The 22,954-nt window shown below is 45.8% G+C and overlaps 1 protein-coding gene across 1 annotated transcript in view; it reads right to left on the bottom strand.

The window, feature by feature from the left end:
• RASL10B (RAS like family 10 member B) overlaps positions 1-22,954 on the bottom strand; it is a 171,992-nt gene that overhangs the window by 33,475 nt on the left and 115,563 nt on the right. The window contains exon 2 of the mRNA XM_088446323.1: positions 1,075-1,441. The gene's annotated coding sequence lies outside the window, so the exon portion shown is untranslated. The remainder of the gene's footprint in view (positions 1-1,074; positions 1,442-22,954) is intronic.

Here is a 22,954-nt window from a genome sequence, read left to right as displayed (position 1 = left end):
TCCAGACAGTACACTGCTGGAATCAGTTTGCACCCAGGTGGTTATGAAAAGCCCTGGAAGTAATTGTGAGACATCAGAGTGTCATAATGTGAGACCAACTCACTGTTAAGTGAGGCCACATTAATATGAGGTAGAGGTTGTTAGACTGCCACCAACTTCACCTCGCATCATCATCAGAAGCTAGTCGGTGACACTTTTACAGTCAGTAAGAGGCTATGATAAGGAGGACCTTTATTCCCAAATCGAAAACAACTATTTGTTCTATATTTAGTACTGCATAAATAAATGTTAATAACTTATTATGCATCACTTTAGAGAGACTCATCAGTCCAGGCCTACTGGAACAATCAGTTTAAATAGTCTACTACACACATCCTAACCTACGCCATGGGTAACGATTCTCGCCATTTCAGACTTTTCCTTAATTTTACGTCTTATTCGCATCATAGTTGTATGCATATTCGCTTATAGGGGTATATTTACTAAAGTTTTTAGAAGTGGAGATGTTGCCATAGCAACCAATCAGATTCTAGCTATTCTCTTTTAGAAGGTGCTAGCTAGATGTTAAGTAGAATCTGATTGGTTGCTATGGGCAACATCTCCACTTCTAAAAACTCTCACTATAGTAAATGTACCCCCATAGTGTCCTAAGTAGTTAGGATTACTATTTTTGTCACAAAGGAATTTGTATAAAGTCACAGATTAGCAGAAAAAGTCTCTGGTGGGACACATGGTGCGACACAGAGCTATTTGGCACGATTTGAGGATAGGTGCACATGGATACATCTGTATTACTATTTGAAATTTAAGCACTCGGAGAAGAAACACAAATTCCACTCAGATAGGAAAATAACCCATGTCCCTAGTGCCATAAGACTGCAATACTAATCACTGCCATTGATAAAGATGGGCTGCATCCTATGGACACCTTGGAACACATTTAACTGCAGTTCCGTGGGTGTAAGGTGAGGTGGGAGTACACAGTAAATGGATATTCTGGCCAGGGCTACCATAATATAAAATGTTATTTATGTGGAACAAACTGGTATAAATAACAATAAAAATTTAACTTACCATAGGCAACTGATGTAAACTAGTGCCAGACAATGATTTAGAGGACAGGAAAAACTCATAAAATAAGGCTAAAAGATCTTGCTGTTGCCAGGCGAGATTCAGGCATCAAGTAGTTGTGCTACTACTTTACATATGATGTTAAAGTCTTTGTGTACATGCTCTTCAAATACCACTGAGGTGACTGTTCAAACTTTGAGATAAATTCTCGCACAGGCCTTTGGTTATTATTCATGTATTCTCCAGGCTGCTCACTACAAATTTTTGTCAATCCTTGTATCCAAGAAATTGCTACAGTGCAGAAGATCCAATATTTCACGTGTACCACCAGTGTAGATGAAAGACCAAAAGTTGTGCAGCATCAATCTTTCTATTGAAGTATAAAGAAATGAGTAAAATTAATATTTCATAGGAGGACCACACAACTTTATTCATTTAACAGGTCAATTATGAACATCTAAAATCATATGTGGTTACTCCTGCCACCAACTTTCTGCAGTTACAATATCGTTTACACCAATGGTTCCCAAACTTTCTCAGTTCGAGGGACCCTTAGGGTCTCCATAATTTTTTCAAGGCACCCCTAAGCCAAAATAATTACTGTGCAGTCCCAGTAGTACTGTCCCAGTAGTTGGGTCAACATAATAAGAGTTATGGTATAACATACCTCTTAACTCTTTTTCTTCGAGGTCCATGGGGTCCACAGCCATTACGTTGGGTATGAATCCTGGTCACCAAACAGTTAACACAAACGAGCTCTCTGCTCCCAGGATGCACCGGGTTTCCTCCTCATATACCCCACCTCCTGCCTCAGGTAGCCAGTTTGTTACCAAGCTCAAGCAGGCAGAGACAAACGAAGGGTAAGAACAAAAAGACCCATACTTACGAGTCCAGACTGTCAAGAGAAGAAAATATGGAAACCCCCCCCCAGAACTACAGGTGCGTCTGGGTGGGTATCCTGTGGACCCCATGGACCTCGAAGAAAAAGAGTTAACAAAAGGTATGTTATACCATAACTCTTATTTTCTTCTTCAGGGTCCATGGGGTCCACAGCCATTACATTGGGATATCCCAAAGCACTAACCCTACGGGCGGGGACGGTCCTGACTCTCGGAAGAGAGGAGAATTCTACACCCAAAGGAGGCATCCTGAGAGGCAAAAGTGTCAAAGGCATAACATTTGACAAAGGTATGGATGGAAGACCATGTGGCTGCTTTACATAATTGCTCAGCAGAAGCACCCCAGCGGGCTGCCCATGATGGACCTACCGCCCTAGTAGAATGTGCCGTCACTGAATCCGGCACACGCATACCAGCCTGTGTATAAGCCAATGAAATTGCCACCTGGCCAGTGTCTGCTTATTGGCTGACCAGCCACGCTTATGACAACCATAAAGCACAAAAAGTGAATCGGACTTCCTCCATTTGCTCGTGCGTTTAATATAAATTCTCAACGCACGGACCACATCCAGGGAAGCCTCACCTTGTGAGAGACTTGTGCCCTGAAATGCTGGAACTACTATTTCTTCATTAAAATTAAATTTAGACACCACTTTCGGAAGGTAACCCTCCCTAGTACGTAGTACTTCTCTATCTTGATGAAATATCAAGAACGGCTCCCGGAAGGAAAGCGCAGCTAAATCCGACACTCTACGTGCAGATGCCATAGCAAGGAGGAATACCGTCTTTGCTGTTAGCCACTTGATGTCTATTGAATTTAAAGGCTCGAACGGAGGAGCCTGTAAAACCTTCAGAACTAGAGTCAAGTCCCACGGAACAACCGGGGAAACGAAGGGAGGCTGAATTCTCAACACCCCCTGAAAAAAGGTCTTTAAATCCGGTCTCAGAGCAATTTTATGTTGGAACCAGACTGAAAGAGCTGACACCTGTACCCTTAAAGAGGCCAGACATAGCCCTTTTTCCAGACCGCTTTGAAGAAAATCCAGCACTCTGGATATCAGGAATTTATGTGGATCATACCCTTTCAGTTCACACCACTGAAAGAAAGTATGCCAAGCCCTATAATATATACGGGCTGAGGATGGTTTCCGTGCCTTCAGCATCGTCCGTATAACAGACTTGGAAAACCCCTTTTCCCTCAAGACGGAGGCCTCAAGAGCCATGCCGTCAAAGATAGCCGATGAAGATCCGGGTACCAGCAGGGACCCTGTAGCAACAGATCCGGTCTCAATGGCAGAGGCCATGGAGTGTCTATGGAGAGAGACCATAGATCTGTGAACCAGTGCAGTCTCGGCCACGCCGGAGCTATTAATATGACGGTGCTGCCCTCTTGTTTGATCTTTCTGACCACTCTGGGCAGAAGAGCAAATGGGGGAAACAGATATACCAGCTTGTAACGCCACTTTACTGTCAGTGCGTCTACAAACTCGGCTCTCGGATCTCTTGTCCAGGATCCGTACCTGGGAACCTTGTTGTTCCTTCTTGATGCCATCAGATCTATTTCTGGTAGACCCCACCTATCCACAAGGTTCTGAAAAACCTGTGGATGTAGGGCCCATTACCCTGCATTTATCTCTTGCCGACTGAGAAAATCGGCCTCCCAATTCAGGATTCCTGGAATGAACACGGCAGATATCGTGGACAGATGAGTCTCTGCCCATACCAGGATTCTTGATACCTCTGCCAAGGCGACCCGACTCCTCGTGCCCCCTTGATGATTTAGGTAGGCGACCGCGGTGCGATTGTCCGACTGAATCTGCACCAACCTGCCCTTTAAGATTTCCTGAGCCTGCACTAAAGCTTTGAATATAGCTCTTAGTTCCAGGATATTTATCGGCAGCCGGCTTTCCGTCACTGACCACTTTCCTTGGAAAGTGTATGACCCCGTCATTGCCCCCCAACCTTGAAGACTGGCGTCGGTTTTGACTAATGTCCAATCCGACACCCAAAAGGGGCGACCCTGCCTGAGATGCTTTGTCTGCAACCACCAGGTCAGGGACAACCGTACCTCTGGAGAGAGATGCAGCAGCTGGGACCTGATCGTGCGATGATCCTTGTTCCAGCGGGACAGAATGAATTGCTGCAGTGGTCTGGAGTGGAATTGAGCATATTCCACCATCCTGAAGGTGGCCACCATCGACCCCAGGACCTGCATGGCTACTAGAACGGATATTTGCCTGTTGCGAAGCAACCTGCGTATTCGTGATTGTAATCTCGCACCCAAATGACACATCTGTTGTACCGGACAGGGTGACGACTTTTGCCAGTTTATGATCCAGCCGTGACTGTACAGACATGATACGGTCAGCCTCAAATGATCCTGTAACTGCTGTGGGGACTGCCCCAGCAAGAGGAGGTCGTCCAAGTAAAGCAAAATCCTGACGCTTTGGGGCCTGAGGCATGCCATCATCACTGCCATCACCTTGGTGAATACCCGAGGGGCTGTGGACTGGTCAAACGGCAGGGCCTGGAACTGAAAATGTTCCTCCCCTACCGCAAAACGAAGAAATTTTTGATGAGCCTGTGTGATTGGGATGTGAAGGTAGGCATCTTGTATGTCTAGGGACACCATATAGTCCCTCTGTTCCATTGCCAACACAATCGATCGCAATGTTTCCATCCTGAACCCGGGGACTCGAACAAATTTGTTGAGCTCTCTCAGATTTAGAATAGGCCGGTATGACCCATTCGGTTTCAGAACCAAGAACAGAATGGCGTAAAACCCCTCTCGGAACTGGTTCTCTGGCACCAGAATCACTACTTCTGATGCTAGCAAGGCAAGACTAGCCTTCTGAAGAGCCAAAGCTTTTTCTGAACCCACCTGCGGGTTTACACAAAAGAACCTTTGAGGAGGAGTCCTCCAAAACATCAGGGCGTACCCTCGGGAAACAACTCCCCGAACCCAGGCATCCTCCGTCGTGAGGTGCCAGGGCTCTGAGAACCAAAGCAGTCGGCCCCCCACCCTGGGGAGGCCCGTCCCATCAGGCCACTGGTTTATCCTGGACCCTAGATCCTGGACGTTTGTTCTGCCAGGGCTTCCTGGGTCCTGCCTTGCTTGGTGGAAATCTCGCTGAGGGCTGACCTTTAGCCTTGCCCTGCGGCCGAAACCCCCGAAAGGACGCCCTCCTCAATTTAGACGAGGTTGCTGATGGCAAACCTGCCATCTTTGAGGCTGCCATGGAGGATACAATTTTGTCCAGTTCTGGACCAAAGAGCACACCTCCTGTGAATGGAAGGAATTGTAGGGCCTTTTTGGACCCGACATCTGCCCTCCAATCTTTCAACCAGAGGATCCTACGTGCCACCACGGACTCAGCTGAGACTTTAGAGGAAAGGATTCCTGCATCCAAGGCGGCATCACCCAAATAAGAGGCCCCTTCTCTAATAAAGGAGATCATATCCAGTAGCTCCTTAGAGGCATCTGGTAAAGACTCTGTTAGAGTTTTGGCCCACTCCTCAATAGCTCTTGCTACCCAGGCAGTGGCCATAGCTAGGCGGGTGGCCATTCCTGCCAGCGAAAAAATAGATTTGAGACAAGACTCCAGTCTCCTATCCGTGGTTTCCTTCAGCGAAACTGCTGGGATTAGCAAAGTGGTACGTTTAATCAGCTGTGCCACATGCGCATTAACTGATGGTGGATTCTCCCACTTGGCACAGTCCTCTGCTGGAAAAGGATATAGAAGCACCATTCTTTTAGAAGAATGGCTTATCTTATCCAGACTTCCTCCATAAGTTCTGAAAAATGTTCAGACTTTGGAAATTCTGCCTTAACCACTTTTTGGCGCTTGAACAGGGGGGGCTTTCCTAAGCGGAAGATCCCCTTCCTCGATATTTAACACTGATTTTACAGCCCTTATCAGAAAAGGGACATCGGCTACTGGGAAATGATCATCACCCTCCTCGGAGCTAGACTTCTGCGAAAAGTCCTGTGCCTGTTCCTCCTCCTCGGAGGCACTCCAGTACTCACCCATGTAAGGCGGTACATGGCGCCTAGATTTAGGCTGCTTTGGCTTGACAGCCTGAGGCTGAAAAACCCCTGAGGATGATGCCATAACCTTACCAGCACCAGGGTCCATCCAAGGCAGCCACATCATGGGCATAGGATGCATCTGCTGAGGCAAACCCCAAACCGGTGGTACCGGGGCAGCCAGCCGTTCCGCCACCTGAGCCATAACCTGAGAAAATTATACCCAAGGAGGCTCAGGGCCTGAAACAGGCAAACTTAATTGGTGTGGTGGCTGTCTGAAACAGTTCCCACAAAGCCCATTTTGTAGAAAGTCCTGTGGGGACAAACCTGCCTTGCAGGCTACACAGGATATCAGCAACGGGGCTCCCGCCACCTGACCCTCAGACTCCTTAGACATAACACTATGCCACTGGTTCTGAGTGTATATCTGCTGCTTTCTACTCTCAACCCACACACCTGTAGCAAGGGAAGGAGAGAGACAGTGACAGTATACAGGAATTACAGTTCTTTTACAGAAGAAACAGTATCCATAAACAACCACGTCATGCATAAATACTCTGCGAGCCATATGCATATAAGCTCTCACTACCATAATCAGCCTCAGCTTAGGTAGGATAGAGCCCTGTAAAAACCTAGACCAGCAGTAGGCAAGGTATACAGGGAGACTGCCCAGTGTCCCTCTTGTAGGAGCAGCGTTCAGAGAGCAACTGACATACACTCTGGCTGCCCTATATGGAGGCTGGGAGGAACAATCCACAATCAACTGTGCCAGAGGACTGAACTAGCGTGTGGATTTGGGGAGGGGCCGCCGGGGAAGCGTACCTCCCCTATGCTGCTTGGACCTGCCCGGTAAACTGACCTTGCCACCACGACAAGCCCCGGCTGGTCAGGAACATCAAATCCCGGCGGTCTAGGCTAGGAGAACAAGCCGTATGCCTCCTGACTGAAGCGCGCCTCCGGCCAGTCTCACCGCCGGAGGCCAGACCGCCACGTGGTGCCGGCCGCCGCGACCACCTGCTTACCTGCCATCCCCTTGATCCAGTTGCGGTCCAGGGCCAGAAAGCCCCTGCCGAATCCCCTGCCAAGGACCTGCTGAGGCTAGCGATGCGGCGCCGGAGGTAGTTGCAGCGCGTGGCCGGTGTGCCTCCAATCAGGCGCGAGGCTGCTTCCAGGACAGCTCAGACCACCCGCTGAGATAGAGAGTAAAACTCTTTTTTTTTGTACTCGTCTGCAGGACTGCTCCAGCAGTCCCACTGTCTATGTGGTGAACACACCAAACAGGAAGAACTGGCTACCTGAGGCAGGAGGTGGGGTATATGAGGAGGAAACCCGATGCATCCTGGGAGCAGAGAGCTCGTTTGTATTAACTGTTTGGTGACCGGGATTCATACCCAACGTAATGGCTGTGGACCCCATGGACCCCGAAGAAGAAAATAAGTATTTAAAACAAAACAAGAGAAAAAAATAAATAAAAACTGTACTATTCTTACCCATTGCCCATCTCCATGTCCCCCCTTATATACCTTTAGTTGTAATAGTTAGTGCCGTTCTGCAGCATTGTTCCTCAGACTAGATAAGACACGTCCTGTCTGATCTCCCACAACAGACTGCATTGTAGGACCCCATCCAGCAACAGCCTCAGGATTCACTGCCTGTTGCTTTAGAGAGTGACAGCTCTCCCATCACCACTCCGTGTCATCAACCCCTCTTCCACCCATGCAAAAAATAAATGTCATTATATATATGTAACTGTTTAAAATGAACACGTCAAAATGGGTATGGTAAAGTGCTTCATAAGTACCAAAAAAAAAAAAAAATATATACCAATGATATGAACAGAAGGGCCGATTCAGACCCGGACGCTAAGCCGCGATCACTCGCATCCAAAAGGATCCGGGTATGCAAATTCCGCGATCGCACTTGTCTGGTGTAAGGACGCCCTCTAAGTCTTAGAGAGCAACGACAGAGTGAGCACACGCCGGTATAAAGACGCCCACTTTTCTTTCTTAGCACACGTCATCTCCATGAAGTGCATGATTAATCAGTACCATCGAAAGCCAAAAGGAGCTGCACGCAGTGCTTGAGGTAGACCCTACCCCGCCGCAAGCGCTGCGATCACTGCAGGCTGAAATACAACCAAGTGACGTGTACAATGACGCTTCCATGCTATATGTTACTAACTATTGTTTTATGAAGTGTATTTATTAACTTATTGTCCAATAATACTTGCACAGCACATTGCACCTCATTATGGACCTGGTCACCCATTAAGGGTTGATTATTGGTTGTGATCATTGCTAGGCTGTGTTTTGGATTTTTGCTCATGTATAAATAAATTGGTATATATTTATCTTTATCACACTCTGTTCATATCATTGGTATATATTTTGGTACTTATGAAGCACTTTATCATCCCCATTTTGATGGGTTCATTTTAAACGGTTAAATTACTATTAAATTTCAGCACCTTCGTAGCACACTTCGGCGCAAAGCTACAAGACTTATGCACATATATATATGAACACTACTGCACTTCATTCCTGACCCATTGGGTTATAAAATGCCATTATACATAAGACACGCTAGTCGCTTGAATCAGTTTCACTTCTCAAAAACAGTTCATAAGTAGGTCTGCTCCTGAATCGGCGCAGTTCTATACACAGTTTACACACACACATATATATATATATATCTATCTGTGTATCTATATATATCTATCAATCATACTCCATACAGTGCGGCACTCCACGCTTAAAAAATACAGCAGACATGGCTTGTAGAATCAACGTTTCAATGCTTGTTATAACATTTTCATCAGGACAAACATTACAAGCTACAACATGCATTGAAACATTGATTCTTCAAGCCGTGTCTGCTGTATTTTTCAAGCATGGAGTGCTGCACCGTATGGGAGTGAGTGTGTGTGTAATAAATAAACACACATACACTGTGTATAGAACGGCGCCAATACAGGAGCAGACCTACTTATTTGAATAGACCACTCTTCTCTCTATTCTGAGCGTCAGCTGAACAGATAGAAATAATAGCATAGGGGTTTATGCCACAGAAATGAGTTTGATAAGTGAATACACATACTGTACATACACACACTATTATTTTACACAATGCTGTGTATAGTTTGGGAACCAAATGGTTTATACAATCATTGTCCTGATTATTTCATTAAGTCATAGACACACATTTAACAATTATTATTATTATCATCATTTATATATATGGTGCCACAAGTTTTCCGCAGCGCCTTATAAAGTACATAAACAAATAGATTGATATACAGTGACTTACAGTACAGTACAATACATTACAGGACATGGATAATGTACATTGCTACATTCACGACCATAACACCCAGATAAGCAACAATGCAAAGCAATCAAGTGTTCGGTGCCCTGGTAGAGAGTAAGAAGTAGATGAAGGTATAGTAAGGAGATGCACAAGAGGGTAGAGGGCCCTGCTCATAGGAGCTTACATTCTAAGGGGGAGGGAAATGAAAAGTTTATAGTATGCAAATACTTGGTTGAAATACTGATTTAAAATTAGGTGGTATTTCATTCAAACAAACATACAGAAAATGTAAATACAGTCATTTCATTTTGAGCTGTTTAAGATATGATAATTAGTACAAGTTTATGTCTTTCAGCAATATTCGTAAATAAGACTACAGGAAACAGACATTGGCTTGCATGGTCTGTTCTGCACTAAACATATAGAAGCTACAGAATAATTGGTTGCTCTAATGGTACCTTAACACGTTGAAGCAATGCTAGATAATGCCTCATAATGTTCCTGTAGAGAAAAATTAACAAAGTAAACCTAAAAATTAAAATCACAAATTTTTAAAGAAACTCCCCCCCCCCCCCCACAAATAATAAAGAAAATGTTTTTCAATTTAACATCTAATAATCAAGAATGGCATGTCATGAGACAGACATGCACATTTGGCGCGGGGATACGTACCAAAATGCACTTGTGCGACCCCCCCCCCTGCCAACAGCTCTCATCATGGCAACACAGAGGGGACCAGTGCTGGAGCAGGTGTCTCTTACAGGGGGCTCGGTATGAATGACCGCCGGACTCGAAATCCCGACGCCAGCAGGCCGAACACCGGAGATCCCGATGGAGGCGAGTAAGTTACCTAACCCTCACCCCTCCCCCAACCCTCATTTAGGGGTAACCCTAACCTCCCCCCTGGGGTGCCCAAACCTAACCCCCCCCCTCCCCCCTCCTAGGCTAACCCTAACCCTCCCGGGGGGGTGTCTAGCTCTAAATCCCCCAGGGGTGCCCTAAACCTAACCCTCCCTCCCCCGCGGCTATGAGGACATGCGGACCGTACTTACCTTGTTCGGTCCCACGTCGTTCTGGATCCCGGCGTCGGGATTATGATAGGCATCTGTATTTCGACCCCGATGGTTTGTGTACAACTCCGATAGTGGATTGACTGGGCATGCGCATAACTAATTCTATGTCATCGCACGCAATGCCCTCTCAGATTGACAGGCAGCAGCCATTTGGGGGTGGGTATGGGCAGCTAAGGCCAGCATCCCAGAAAGTGGGGACATTTTGGCAAAGGTGTAGTGAGGACATAGATAAAACTCAAGCTCTGGTTCCATCAGGTGGCGCCAACAGCGGGGAATTAGCGGTGTATTTTTCGAATATATATATATAAACAGTCAGGATCGTTCGTGGCAAAACTGATGAGAGTATTGTCGGGACTCAGTAGCACCCATGCACAGTGCATAATTGGCCCTGCTTTATTACTGCAGGGATCATCGAGCTTCCTGTACAAAGGCTGCGCCCCCTGACCTCTGTTCCTCTGGCTGCATTAGTACTGGCAGCACGGTAAGCAGTGAGCACCCTCCTCCCTGCTGCATTCATATTGACACGTTCAGTGCAGTGTCCTTTGTAGTGTCATTGTCTTTTAGTGTTATTTATTGCCATTTTAGTCTATCCTCTTAGTGTTATTGCCCTGAGTTCTGTTATATTTTATTGTATTAGTGCATTCAGGGCTCCCACCTCCACATACTACCCCTACTTTGCTACCCTATCCAATAGTGCACCAAGACTGTTACCACATCTCATACTAACTCAACAATACTACCATGTCTTACATTGCCCCAAAAATTTTCCAAATTACACTTAATGCTCAAAACACTGCTCCCACTCCACATATTGCCCAAAACACTGCTCCCACTCCTCATATTGCCCAAAACACTGCTCCCACTCCTCATATTGCCCAAAACACTGCTCCCACTCCTCATATTGCCCAAAACACTGCTCCCACTCCACATACTGCCCAAAACACTGCTCCCACTCCACATACTGCCCAAAACACTGCACCCACTCCTCATACTGCCCAAAACACTGCACCCACTCCTCATACTGCCCAAAACACTGCACCCACTCCTCATACTGCCCAAAACACTGCACCCACTCCACATACTGCCCAAAACACTGCTCCCACTCCTCATACTGCCCAAAACACTGCTCCCACTCCTCATACTGCCCAAAACACTGCTCCCACTCCACATACTGCCCAAAACACTGCTCCCACTCCTCATACTGCCCAAAACACTGCTCCCACTCCACATATTGCCCAAAACACTGCTCCCACTCCACATATTGCCCAAAACACTGCACCCACTCCTCATACTGCCCAAAACACTGCACCCACTCCACATACTGCCCAAAACACTGCACTCACTCCACATATTGCCCAAAACACTGCTCCCACTCCTCATATTGCCCAAAACACTGCTCCCACTCCACACATTGCCCAAAACACTGCTCCCACTCCACATAATGCACAAAACACTGCTCCCACTCCTCATACTGCTCTCACTCTACATATTGCCCCAACAGTGCCCTCCCTCCACGTAATGCTTTAACACTACTCCCATAATATTGCACCCTCTCCAAAAACTGCCCGACAAATGTGCCCCCCCCCAAAAAAAAACAAATATTGCTTGCACACTCCTCCAAATACTGCCCCATCAGTCTACCCACATAGCACCTACAGGGTTAGAACTGAACATCCCCCAGTGAGAACCTCGCGCCCCAGTCTGACACTGCATCTGCTAAGTTTTTGTAACCTCAACTGGGCCACACACACTGGCTATGCCAGACACACCAGTATTATGGGGGGGCACCACGGCTCTACGCTACACCTCTGCGTGTTGGTCTGCGTCTTCTGATAAAGATTTCCTGGCCCCAGCAAGGGAGTTCCAGCAGCCATATGGCCGATGGTGATCCGATGCAGAGTCCAGATCACAGAAGTCGGGAGATGTCTATTTACACAATACTGCTCCTGTCTCAATAGCATATATTAACAGCATACAAGTGTGAATCAGCCCCATAGTTCTAATATTTGTAATGGGATCCGGTCAATATCCCCACTAGCCGGCATCCCGTACCCAACCCTTTGTAATAAGTAGAGATGATTCTGTGGAATCCGAACCGCTCCGAACATTGGGGATCCGAGTCCACTCTAACCCTGTTCGGGTGTTCACTGCCTGACTCGGATCCCCGTTCGGGGCCGAACGGCGGCCGCCTGATGTCGGATTCTCACTAGAGAATCCGACATCAGGGCTCCTCGCATGTAGGACAGAGCGCTGTGATAGCGCTCTGCCCTACACAGATACAAACACACAGCCGCCAGCGGCAGCTGTGCGTTTGTTACAGCAGCCAATGAGAGTCATACAGACTCTCATTGGCTGCTGCACGGAGGGAGCCGGCTGGAGCTCACACATGAGCTCCGTCTTCCGGCACCCTCCTCAGCGTGTGACAGCAGAGCGGACGGCGCGGGAGCAGGGATACAGGTAAGTTTTTATTTTTTTTACTTGTGCAAGGGCCGGGGGCGCTACTGGGGGGGGGGGTATGCTACTGGGGGGGGGCCATACTACTGAGGGGCCTGCTACTGGGGGGGGACATACTACTGGGGGGGTCTGCTACTGGGGGTGCGTGGGGGCCATACTACTGGGGGGGGGCCTGCTACTGGGGGGGGGCGTACTACTACTGGGGGGGGGCCTGCTACTGGGGGGGCCATACTACAGGGGGGCTTACTACTACAGGGGGGGCATACTACTGGGGGGGACCATACTACAAGGGGGGCTACTACTGGGGCAGCCTACTACTGGGGGGGGCCTGCTACTTGGGCAGCCTACTACTGGGGGGGCCATACTACTGGGGGGGCTGCTAATGGGGGGCATACTACTAGGGGGGGCCTGCTAATGGGGGGCATACTACTGGGTGGCATGCTAATGGGGGGCATACTACTGGGGGCACTGCATAGGGGACCCTACTACTAAGGGGACTGCATAGGGGGCACCACTGCTGGGGGGCATTGTGTAAGGGACACCGCTACTGTGGGCATTCTGTAAAAGGGTCACTACTGTGGGCATTGTGTAAAAGGGGCAGTACTGTGTGTCGTAACATAAATAAGAGACACTACTTTATGGCGTAATGTGAATCAGGGGCACTATGTGCGGTGTAATGTGAATAAGATTGTGCACTGTGACTCCTTGGGCCGTAGCCCACTATGTAAACAAGTACTGTGATTCTGCTGGCTGTACTCCACTGGGTGGGTGCACTACTTTTCATTTCTGCCACTGCTGTGTGGCAATGTGTCATAGATGTGCTTTATACTGTGGTGTCTGTGTCGTTGTGCCGCTGCTTTGTCGCTTAGTAACCAGTCAGCTCACTGCAACCTTTGGCCAATAATGTTGAAAACAATATTATAAGCTGTGATATGGTCTAAATTGACTGGAAATTAATGTTATTGAGGTTAAGAATACTCTAGGAAGAAAAAAAAAAGACCAATTTATGTGATTTTAGCTTTTTTTTTGTACATTTTTGTAAAAAAATCCAAATCCAAAGCCAGTCACCGCAGTTTGGCAAATGCAAATCAAAAGCCGGACGACGAATTAGAACAAAATCCAAATCCGGCAAAAATGGTCCGGCGCACATCCCTAGTAATAAGCGATTGTTTTTAGTAGAGATTCAGTTATTTTTACATTAGGTTATGGGTTATAATCTTACAAGTTAGGGGCTGAAGCAGAATTGGGTTTACTGTATATTACTCAATTGTGTATTTTCTCCTATATACATTTCTATATTTGTCCTTCCCTGCATGGGAAGCATATGCACCTGGTTTACCAATAGTCTTCAGCAGTAGCCTGTACTTGCATCTGCCCTATAGTAGGTGCAAAAGATACAACTCCCAACTGGTGTATATATACACACGATTAGGTGCAGGTCTGACCAAGACAAATTAGTGCATATATAACATGATCGCGGAGTATGCGTTTCTGTCTTGTGTTGCCATTTGCTGATGATGTTTCATAACTTCAAACACCAGATGGCATCAACTTTCACACAATACACTAGTAAGTTCAGCTGTCTTGGGGCCTGATACAGAGATGTACGCAAATCTGTTAGCAAGAGAACTGCACCTGACCCGTTCTGCGCATATGAAGAACGGATCCTGCTTCGTTGTCCCCTAAGCCGCAGCCTGATTGACGGGCCCCCGTTTTCTGGGAGTGCCGAGGTCAGAGTCTGCATCTTCAGACGCAGATTTCCTGGCCTGATAGGGGAGTCCCTGCAGCATTTCTGAGTAAGCTTAGGCCTCAGATGCAGCAGCAGATTACAGAAGTCACAACATTAGCATATGTTAGCATCGGTGCTGCGTCCAAAAACGTAATAGCTGAATCAGGCCATTGGTCACTGAAGCTCCTGCCAAATCACTCCTCTTTCAAAGCCACTGAACTATCCTGCTTATATAGGCAACCATGACCAACCAAGTTCAGCAATAAATCTATATGACACTGCTGATAAAAATCATGTCATCACAGCGGTGGGTACACAGCGACCTTAATGACACTGAGGAACTCATTCAGAGTCGGTCGTTGCGGCCGCATGGTCGTACGCCACCGATGTTCGCTAAACTGCGCATGCGTAAAATTCGCAATGCGTGTGCACAAACTAGCTATTACGATCAGAAATTTCTCTCTCCTTCAACTTGGCCAGGTCATTAGTTTGAGTGACAGGATGAGGCGTTTGTGGGTGGTAACAGGGGAAGGTGCTTGTGAACGGGGGAGTGGAGATCCGAACGCAGGCGTGCCTGACTATGCAAACAGCGTTTTATGGGAGTGCATAATAAACTAAGTAGTGTCATGGCACATGTGACATGGGAGGTTTTTACACTGACTTGATCGTAGTGCTTAAGAGAGGGTATGGTCAACCTTAAGCTCTGCGACCAGCTCCGATGGTTCCCGATGGTCTCGATTAATCCTTATATGCCCGGAGATGACATGTAATGTGAACAAAAAGGGGGCGTATTTTTAGTCTTATGGGCGCATCCTCCCCTCGCTCGTCCAGCTAACGATCCCATCTTAACGACGCAACTTGCGAGCGCTTCATTTGCATATCCGGCCCCTTTTACCTTACGACCGTGCGGCTGCAACGACCGACTCTGAATGAGGTCCTGAGTTCCTGCCACTTTCTCTTTCACCAGGATTTAACACAAAGGATGGTATTCAATTAGTTTCGCACCAGCGATAAAGTTCCACCTACATCACGTCTTTTGGCCGCGGAAACTAATCGTGTGCGTCCCCGCTATTCGCCATATTCAAATCCAAAAGATGCGAAAACAGCGACAAGCGAAGTCAGAACAGGCAGAAAGTGGTGTCAGCATAGGGGAAATCAGCCTGAATCCTCCAAAAATATGCAGAAACATTGGGGATCAATGTAGTAGTGCCCGATTAGTCCTAATAAAACTGTTTGGGGTACTTAAGTTGGTACAATTGTCTCTAATTAGCATCTTTGCACAAGTGGTGAAGAATGGCATAAAGCAGTATTTTTTTTGAGAAAATTAGTAGTCATTGCAAATTTAGGGTACCTGAAAATGGGTGCTAGCATATTTTAATGTCTCTAAAGTGAAGTTTTAATAAAAGTGAAATTTCTCCATCATAAAAGCACCTGCAATCCCCAAAACACTTCGGCCCTTCTTAGAGCACCCCCAGAACTTTATTTCGCTAGTTTTTGAAGTGGTCACCCCACTTTGTGCTTTTTCGCCCCCAAAATGAAATTACTTTTTTGGGGTGTTTTTTCCTGGGATTTTTGACGCAGTTGTCCTTTGGGGGGCTGTCCCAAGGGGTCTGAGTGATTACCCTACCTTTGCGCCCCAAAATAAAAATGTTGCACTTTTTTTCTCCTGCTAATCAGAGGAGAATCTTTTTCGCCTATTACATTGCATTGACTTTCCACGTATGCGAAAAGCGGGTGAAATTGAATACGGCGATAAGTTTCCGACAGACGAAAAGACGCAATCGGCGATACTTTTTCGCAGATCTCAGCTTTTCACGTCTAATTGAATACGGCCCATAGCCAGAGGAGCAGCAGACACAGTAGTGTCAATGAGATCCAATCATGTCTCAGGCTGATCAGAGGAGAGGCTCTGTAGAGTCACCACATGGTGTAATCCATGACATGTGAGAGCAGAAAGCACACACACAGACAGGGAAAAATGGAAGTATGCCACAGCAATAACGCCAACCGAAACGAGCGCGTGTGTGGAGGAGGATGGGGATCTTTAAGACTTTGCTTTCAAAATGCACTTAATTTATGAAGTGTTTCAATTGTATTGTCCAGTACCTCTGGGTCTGTGCATTTTAAACACAATGTAGATCATGTCTACTATAAATAAAATCATATTTACCCAAGTGTTTATATTATTCCCAAAAAGCCAGGTGGCGTGCACGCGCAAGCCCCCCGCTTGGCTGCCTCATGGTGCCACATGTTTTTGTGCGGGTTTTTGGGAGAACACGGATGGTGGAATACTTTACTGGGAATTTTAAAAGGGAACAGACCTGAACATTATATATACACAGGTTGAGTCTCCCATATCCAAATATTCCGAAAGACGGAATATTCTGAAATAGATTTTTTTTTTGTCATGACTGAGATAATGAAACCTCTGCTTTTGATGGTTCAATGCACAAAAACTTTGTTTAAGGCACAAATTATTAAAAATATTGTATAAAATGACCTGCATTCTGTGTGTATATTTGGGTCCCATTCCCAAGATATATCATTATATGTAAATATTCCAAAATACGGAAAATTCCGTTATCCAAACTACCCCTGATCCCAAGTATTTTGGATATCGGAGACTCAACCTGTAATTAAAACACTTAATTTGATATATAGGGTTTAAGAGTGAAAAGGAGAGAGTTTTAGCATTGCCTAGAATCATTGATTTTTTATTTGTTCGTATGTGGCTGTAGTAAAACATAAATATTAATCATTAGAAACACTGTGTTGTGCAGGATATTAATACATTTGAAATTACATGTACAGCTTTGTCATCCAGTAAACAACACATTCTACACTCTGCCTTGCTGGCAAAAAATGGAGTCAGGTCACTAGAGGCTGTTGCCAGGTCAGTTAAAGAGAGACGTGACAGCTTCTCACAGTCACAGCTCGAAGCCCACGTAAACTTTAGAACACTATGATTTCATTACAGACTAGGAACAGCCAAAACGGAACACAAAACAGGAAGCACACAACAGTTGGTCTGTTTTTCTTAATTGGTTTTTGGAGGCTAAGCTGGACTCACATTTTATAGCATTTACTACTAAAAGGACGCCTACTGGATACTAACCTTATTCACTGATGTAATGTTAAACTGTTGCTCTTCATAAAAACTATTTTTTTTGCAGCAGCAGTTGAGAAGATCATTAAATGAAAGAGTGCTGAGTAAAAATGTTTTGCATTATGTAAATATGACTTCACTTATCACTTTTAGGAGCCAATCAATTTCTGCATATCTCCTTCAATAAATATAATTTCTGGTCGCCATATATTGCGGAAATAAGACCTTTATTAAAATACAATGCTGTTACCGGGACAGTGATTCTGATTAGAGCACATTCAGTCAAAGAGTAGATATTAAAGGGATAACTTACGTGATTACCATGCCACACAAGCATTGACTATCACCAGTGTTTGCAAAATACGCAGTATTTACGCGCTATAGGCAATGAGGGACTCACTTTTTAAAAATGTGTGGGTCCCGAAGGACACGCTATCAGCACGCCGCAGCAGCCGGCCAGTGACTTCCCCAGCATCTCTCTAACCAATCAGCGCGGGCGGTAGCGCCTCCTTGTCCAATGAGGAGGACGCCCGCCCCGTTCCCAACTCGCCGCTAGACACTCACTGTACACTACAGCAGCATGGAGGTTCTGTGCAGGAGTAGCCTGGAGAAGAGTGAGACCCAGGGAGGCGGCAGCTGCAGCATGTGCTTCCCTGTCCTGATCACAGCTATCTGGGGAGGAAGAGAGGAGGGAAACAGTTGCGGTGGCACAGTACTCCTGTCTACAGTCAGCATCCGCGCCTGTCAGCATGCCGCCCTCAGTATAATTGTAATATGCACTTAAATGAGATCTAAGCTTGAGAGCATAGTGGACATGCCATGTTTGGTATCATACTAAATCCCTGTTTATTTGCAGACTCCCGTTCCTATTGGCAAAGAAGTCGCATCATGCGTCCGCTAGTTATGGATGATAGGGAGTTATTGGATAGAAATGTTAAAACATGCATGTAGTGCTGTAGCCAGTATTAACCAGTTGTTCGGCGGGAAGCTACACAAAGAGACCGTTGGAGAACTGAGCCATGCCCCTGATGACACTGTATGAAATCAACCAATGACCAGATTATCCAGAAGGAAGAACCAATGGAAACTTGTAAACTAGTCCCTTTGTACACTGGTGTCGGGTCACAGCTTGAATACCTTACAGAGTTCAACGTTAACAGACATCCTCTTTGATGATCACAGACTTCTGGATTGATGACTGTATGCTGGGACCAGTGTGCATGCATATGTATCGGCTTGTACTATTTTATTGCTTTTTACTCTAATTGTTAAATCTTTCATCGTGTTACTTTTTCTTTACATAAATAACTTTTTGTGCTTTGGAACCACACGATTGGACTGGAAAGCAATTCTTTCTTAAGCGACTAGCGACTATTAGGAATCAATAGATGGCGGCTCGGCCTTGAGGTCACGCTACCGGAAATTACTCAAAGCAACAACCGGATCTTGATTCCTCAACAAAGGGTGGACGCATCACATACGGGTAAGAACGCAATGTGTTTTAAACCTGTTTTGTACTCAGTGTTGTGAAATCGAATATCCGTTCTTTGGGTGATCTAAGGAGCGCTGATTAGAATCCAGGGACAAGAGAGAAAGGTCTGTTTCTTTTATTGTCACTTTGCGCTACAATAGGCGATTCGCAAATAGCGTATGAGTCTTCCCTGTATTGCTGCCGTATTTTTAAACAACCGTTGTAATAGATAGTCTTGTTTCACTTGTTAAAAATCTCTGAATAGGTATTACCAAGGGGAAAGCATTTTTCTTACCAGAAAACAAAGGTATATGAATGTGAAACGTATGCTTTTGAGGTGATAAGGCTAAGGAAAGAGAAAATCGGAAAGAAGGTTTTTACTTTTTGAACTGTTGAAATAGACAGGGCCGGCTAAGGTGTCCAAGAAGCGGGTAGGGCAAGCTGAAGCAGTATACATAGCAGGTATAACTGAGCGAGAAAACAAAAGGCGTTTTTCTCGACCAAACCCGAATAGTAATCGCAAAGTCCATTGATAAGTTGTAGTGCTTCTGGGCAATTTGATCGGACCGCACGGTAGTGGAAACAGTGATTGTGACTTGGGGGTCGTGGGAGGAAGTCACTGGCAAGGCTAGGTATTGAAATACTTAGATTCTACCAGTGGAAAGTAACTCAAAGTAGGAAGCAGTAGACGAAGCTTGGATAATTTGTCTGGAAAGCACGAGTATAGTATAGACTAGATTCTGCTACCTCATTTGTGCAAAACTGACAAAACGCTTAGCGGTTGTTTGTGCCCAAGTGGGTAGAAGTGCGTGGACGCAGGTTGTTGTAATTTCGTCCACTGGTCGAAATCTCTAACGAAAGTAGCAAAGAGTTGTCCCAGATGGTTGCTAAGCAGTCGCTAGCAATGGTCGATGAGATGCTGCTTATGAATGAGAGACCGGGTCGGCAAGGTATATAATGAATGTTAAGTATGGCGCGTATGCTACTGCGACATATGGGTTAAGATGACCAAAGGATGTGTGAAACCTTTTCCCAAAGTTGTCAGTTTTGATTCGGAGGTACTAAATACAGTGAAGAGATAATATATGTTTAGTCAAATCTCTAAAGAAAAGAGTAAAGTACAATAATTGTTTAAAGTTATGGCAGCACGAGAGGAACATGTGGCACAAAGCAGCATACTCACACCGCTAGGCAGCGTGCACACGCCGCAAAACAGCGTGTTCACAACGCAAAATAGCGCGCACACGTAGCAAAGTAGCACGCTGCAAGACAGCATACACATGCCGCAAAGCAAGACGTCGCCCGGTAGCGTACCCACGCTGCAAGGTAGCGTCACTGTGCATAAAGGAGGAGCGCAAGAGCACCTCGGCCGCCATATGCGACCGCAGGTGAAAGTACAGCCGATACCAAAAATACAAAAAAAATTGTAATAAGTAACTTGTATCCTGATTTAAGTCCCCTCAAGGAAAATGTTTTGGTAGAAGATGATGAACCTACTGTAATTTCAGCCATTACACATGCTGTTAATATATTAGATGTTCCACAGAGAGGAAAGGCAGCGATCCAACCAGCAGGGCCAGCAGCTGAAATTGGTGAGACTAGTGGAGACCGTACTAGGAGAGGTAATCCTGAACATAGTGATGTGGTAGGTGCACATCCCGTCCGTACAATTGCAGTTCCCAATGGGAAACCGGACAAAGATGGTATAGTTCCCATAAGGAATGTAGAAATGCATTGTCCATGGATGAGAGCAGAATTACATTCAATTAGGTCAGATTTTCCAGACCCTAGGAAAGCGTTAGCCAAATGCCAGAAATTTATTCAAGATTTAGGTACTGCTCACGAACCAACTAACAAGGATTGGCGAGTGGTGTTAAGGGCCTGTCTCCCATCCAATACTGATGTGCAGAAGTTTATTAAGGATTGTATATAGGAGGAGGATGAATCCTTGACAGAGGAGGATAACCAGGCAAATATAAAACATATAATCGCACAACTGCTATATATTTCCCAGTGGTAGTTAACTAGAGTAAAATTTTCACTTAAAAAAAAAAAAAAAAAAAGACAGTGAATCTGCAGCAAATTATTTCGTCAGAGCACTGCTAACAGTAACCCAGTACACTGGGATAGCAGATATTAAAGATGATGTACACCACAGGGAAGTAGCTGTTACGGTACTTATGGATGGTCTCAAGGATAATCTTAAAACTAGAGTGCAAACCTCTCTACCTAACTGGAGAGGAATTACGGTAGATGCACTTAGAGAGTCTGCCATAGAACATGACAAGAACATTGGCAGGAGGAAAGAGGCACTGAGTGAGAAATTAATGGCAGTGAGCATTCAGGCTCTAGAGGGATCACATACACAGCCACAGTCTTACATCACTCGGGGGTCACCTAGGAAGGGAACACCTAGGTACACTCAGAGGGGGAACTCACAAGATTCAGGAAATATCCAACGGTCAACCGCTCACATAGTGATAGCCAATGCTCTGCTGGAGGATGATAGTCAGTGCTAGGGGTCAGGTCATACCTATAGTCTACAGCCAGTCAGGTTAACTGATAATACTAGGGAAGAACCTACAATGATAGTTGATATATCTGGTACTAAACACACTTTTCTTGTAGATACCGGGGCGACCAGATCCGTGATAACTTCTCCATTTAATTTACAGGTTACCAACAAGACCATAGCAGCAGTGGGAGTAATGGGGAGGGTACAGCATTACCCTCTAACCAGATCTGCAGATGTTACCATCGGGCCACTGCAAACCAAGCATTCCTTTCTTCTAGCAGCGGCGGCTCCTACTAACCTGCTGGGAAGGGATTTGCTGTGTAAATTGCGATGTCTCATATACTGTATCCCTGGTGGTATATTCCTAGATATACCAGAAAAGGTTGCGCATGAGGTACAGGACATATTGGATACACCACAAAGGTTAATGTTGCACTCTGCCGTTTTAGCACAAAGTCCATCTCAGGTAAAAGAAATGTTAATGCAATACCGGGTTCCCTCTGGACCAAAGATGGACAGGACACTGGATTGATGGCAAATGTATCTCCTGTAATGGTAAACTTGAAGAGTGGTAGGCAAGCTCCAAAAATCCCTCAGTACCCATTAAAGCCAGAGGTGGAGCTAGGGGTTTATCCCATAATTGAAAGGTTGCTGCAACAGGGGATTTTAATTCGTACAGCTAGTCCAGCCAATAGTCCCATATTTCCAGTGAAGAAGGCTGGGGGGAGGGGCTATAGATTGGTTCAGGATCTTAGGGGGGTTAACAAAGTTGTTGAAAGCCAATTCCCCATAGTGCCCAATCCAGCTGTCATCCTCATGCAAATTCCACCGTCTGCAACCCACAACACTGTCATTGATCTATGTTCTGCATTCTTCTTTGTTCTTCTTCACCCTGACTGTCAATATCTGTTCGCATTTTCCTACAGAGGGGTACAATATACATGGACTCGATTGCCCCAGGTTTCATAGATAGCCCCAGTATTTTCTCTCAGGCTTTACATGACTGTTTGCAATCTTTTCAACAAAGCAATGGGTCTGTCCTCATTCAATATGTAGATTTGTTGTTGTTCATTTATGTCATGTTTAAATGATACTAAACGGTTGTTGCTTCAGCTCTCACAAACAGGGCACAAGGACAAATTACAGCCATGCCAGACTAGGGTCAAATACTTGGGACACTGTCTAACCCAGGGTCTACGACACTTGACAACTGACAGAATACAGGCCATGACACTGCCACAAAACCAGCAGCAAATCTGTACCTTCGTGGATCCCAGGTTTTTCTATTTTGGCATTACCATTG

This window comes from Taudactylus pleione, unplaced genomic scaffold (genome assembly GCF_031769625.1).
Source record: "Taudactylus pleione unplaced genomic scaffold, aTauple2 ptg000397bl, whole genome shotgun sequence".
NCBI lineage: Eukaryota > Metazoa > Chordata > Amphibia > Anura > Myobatrachidae > Taudactylus > Taudactylus pleione.
This window is presented reverse-complemented; position numbering and strand designations above follow the sequence as displayed.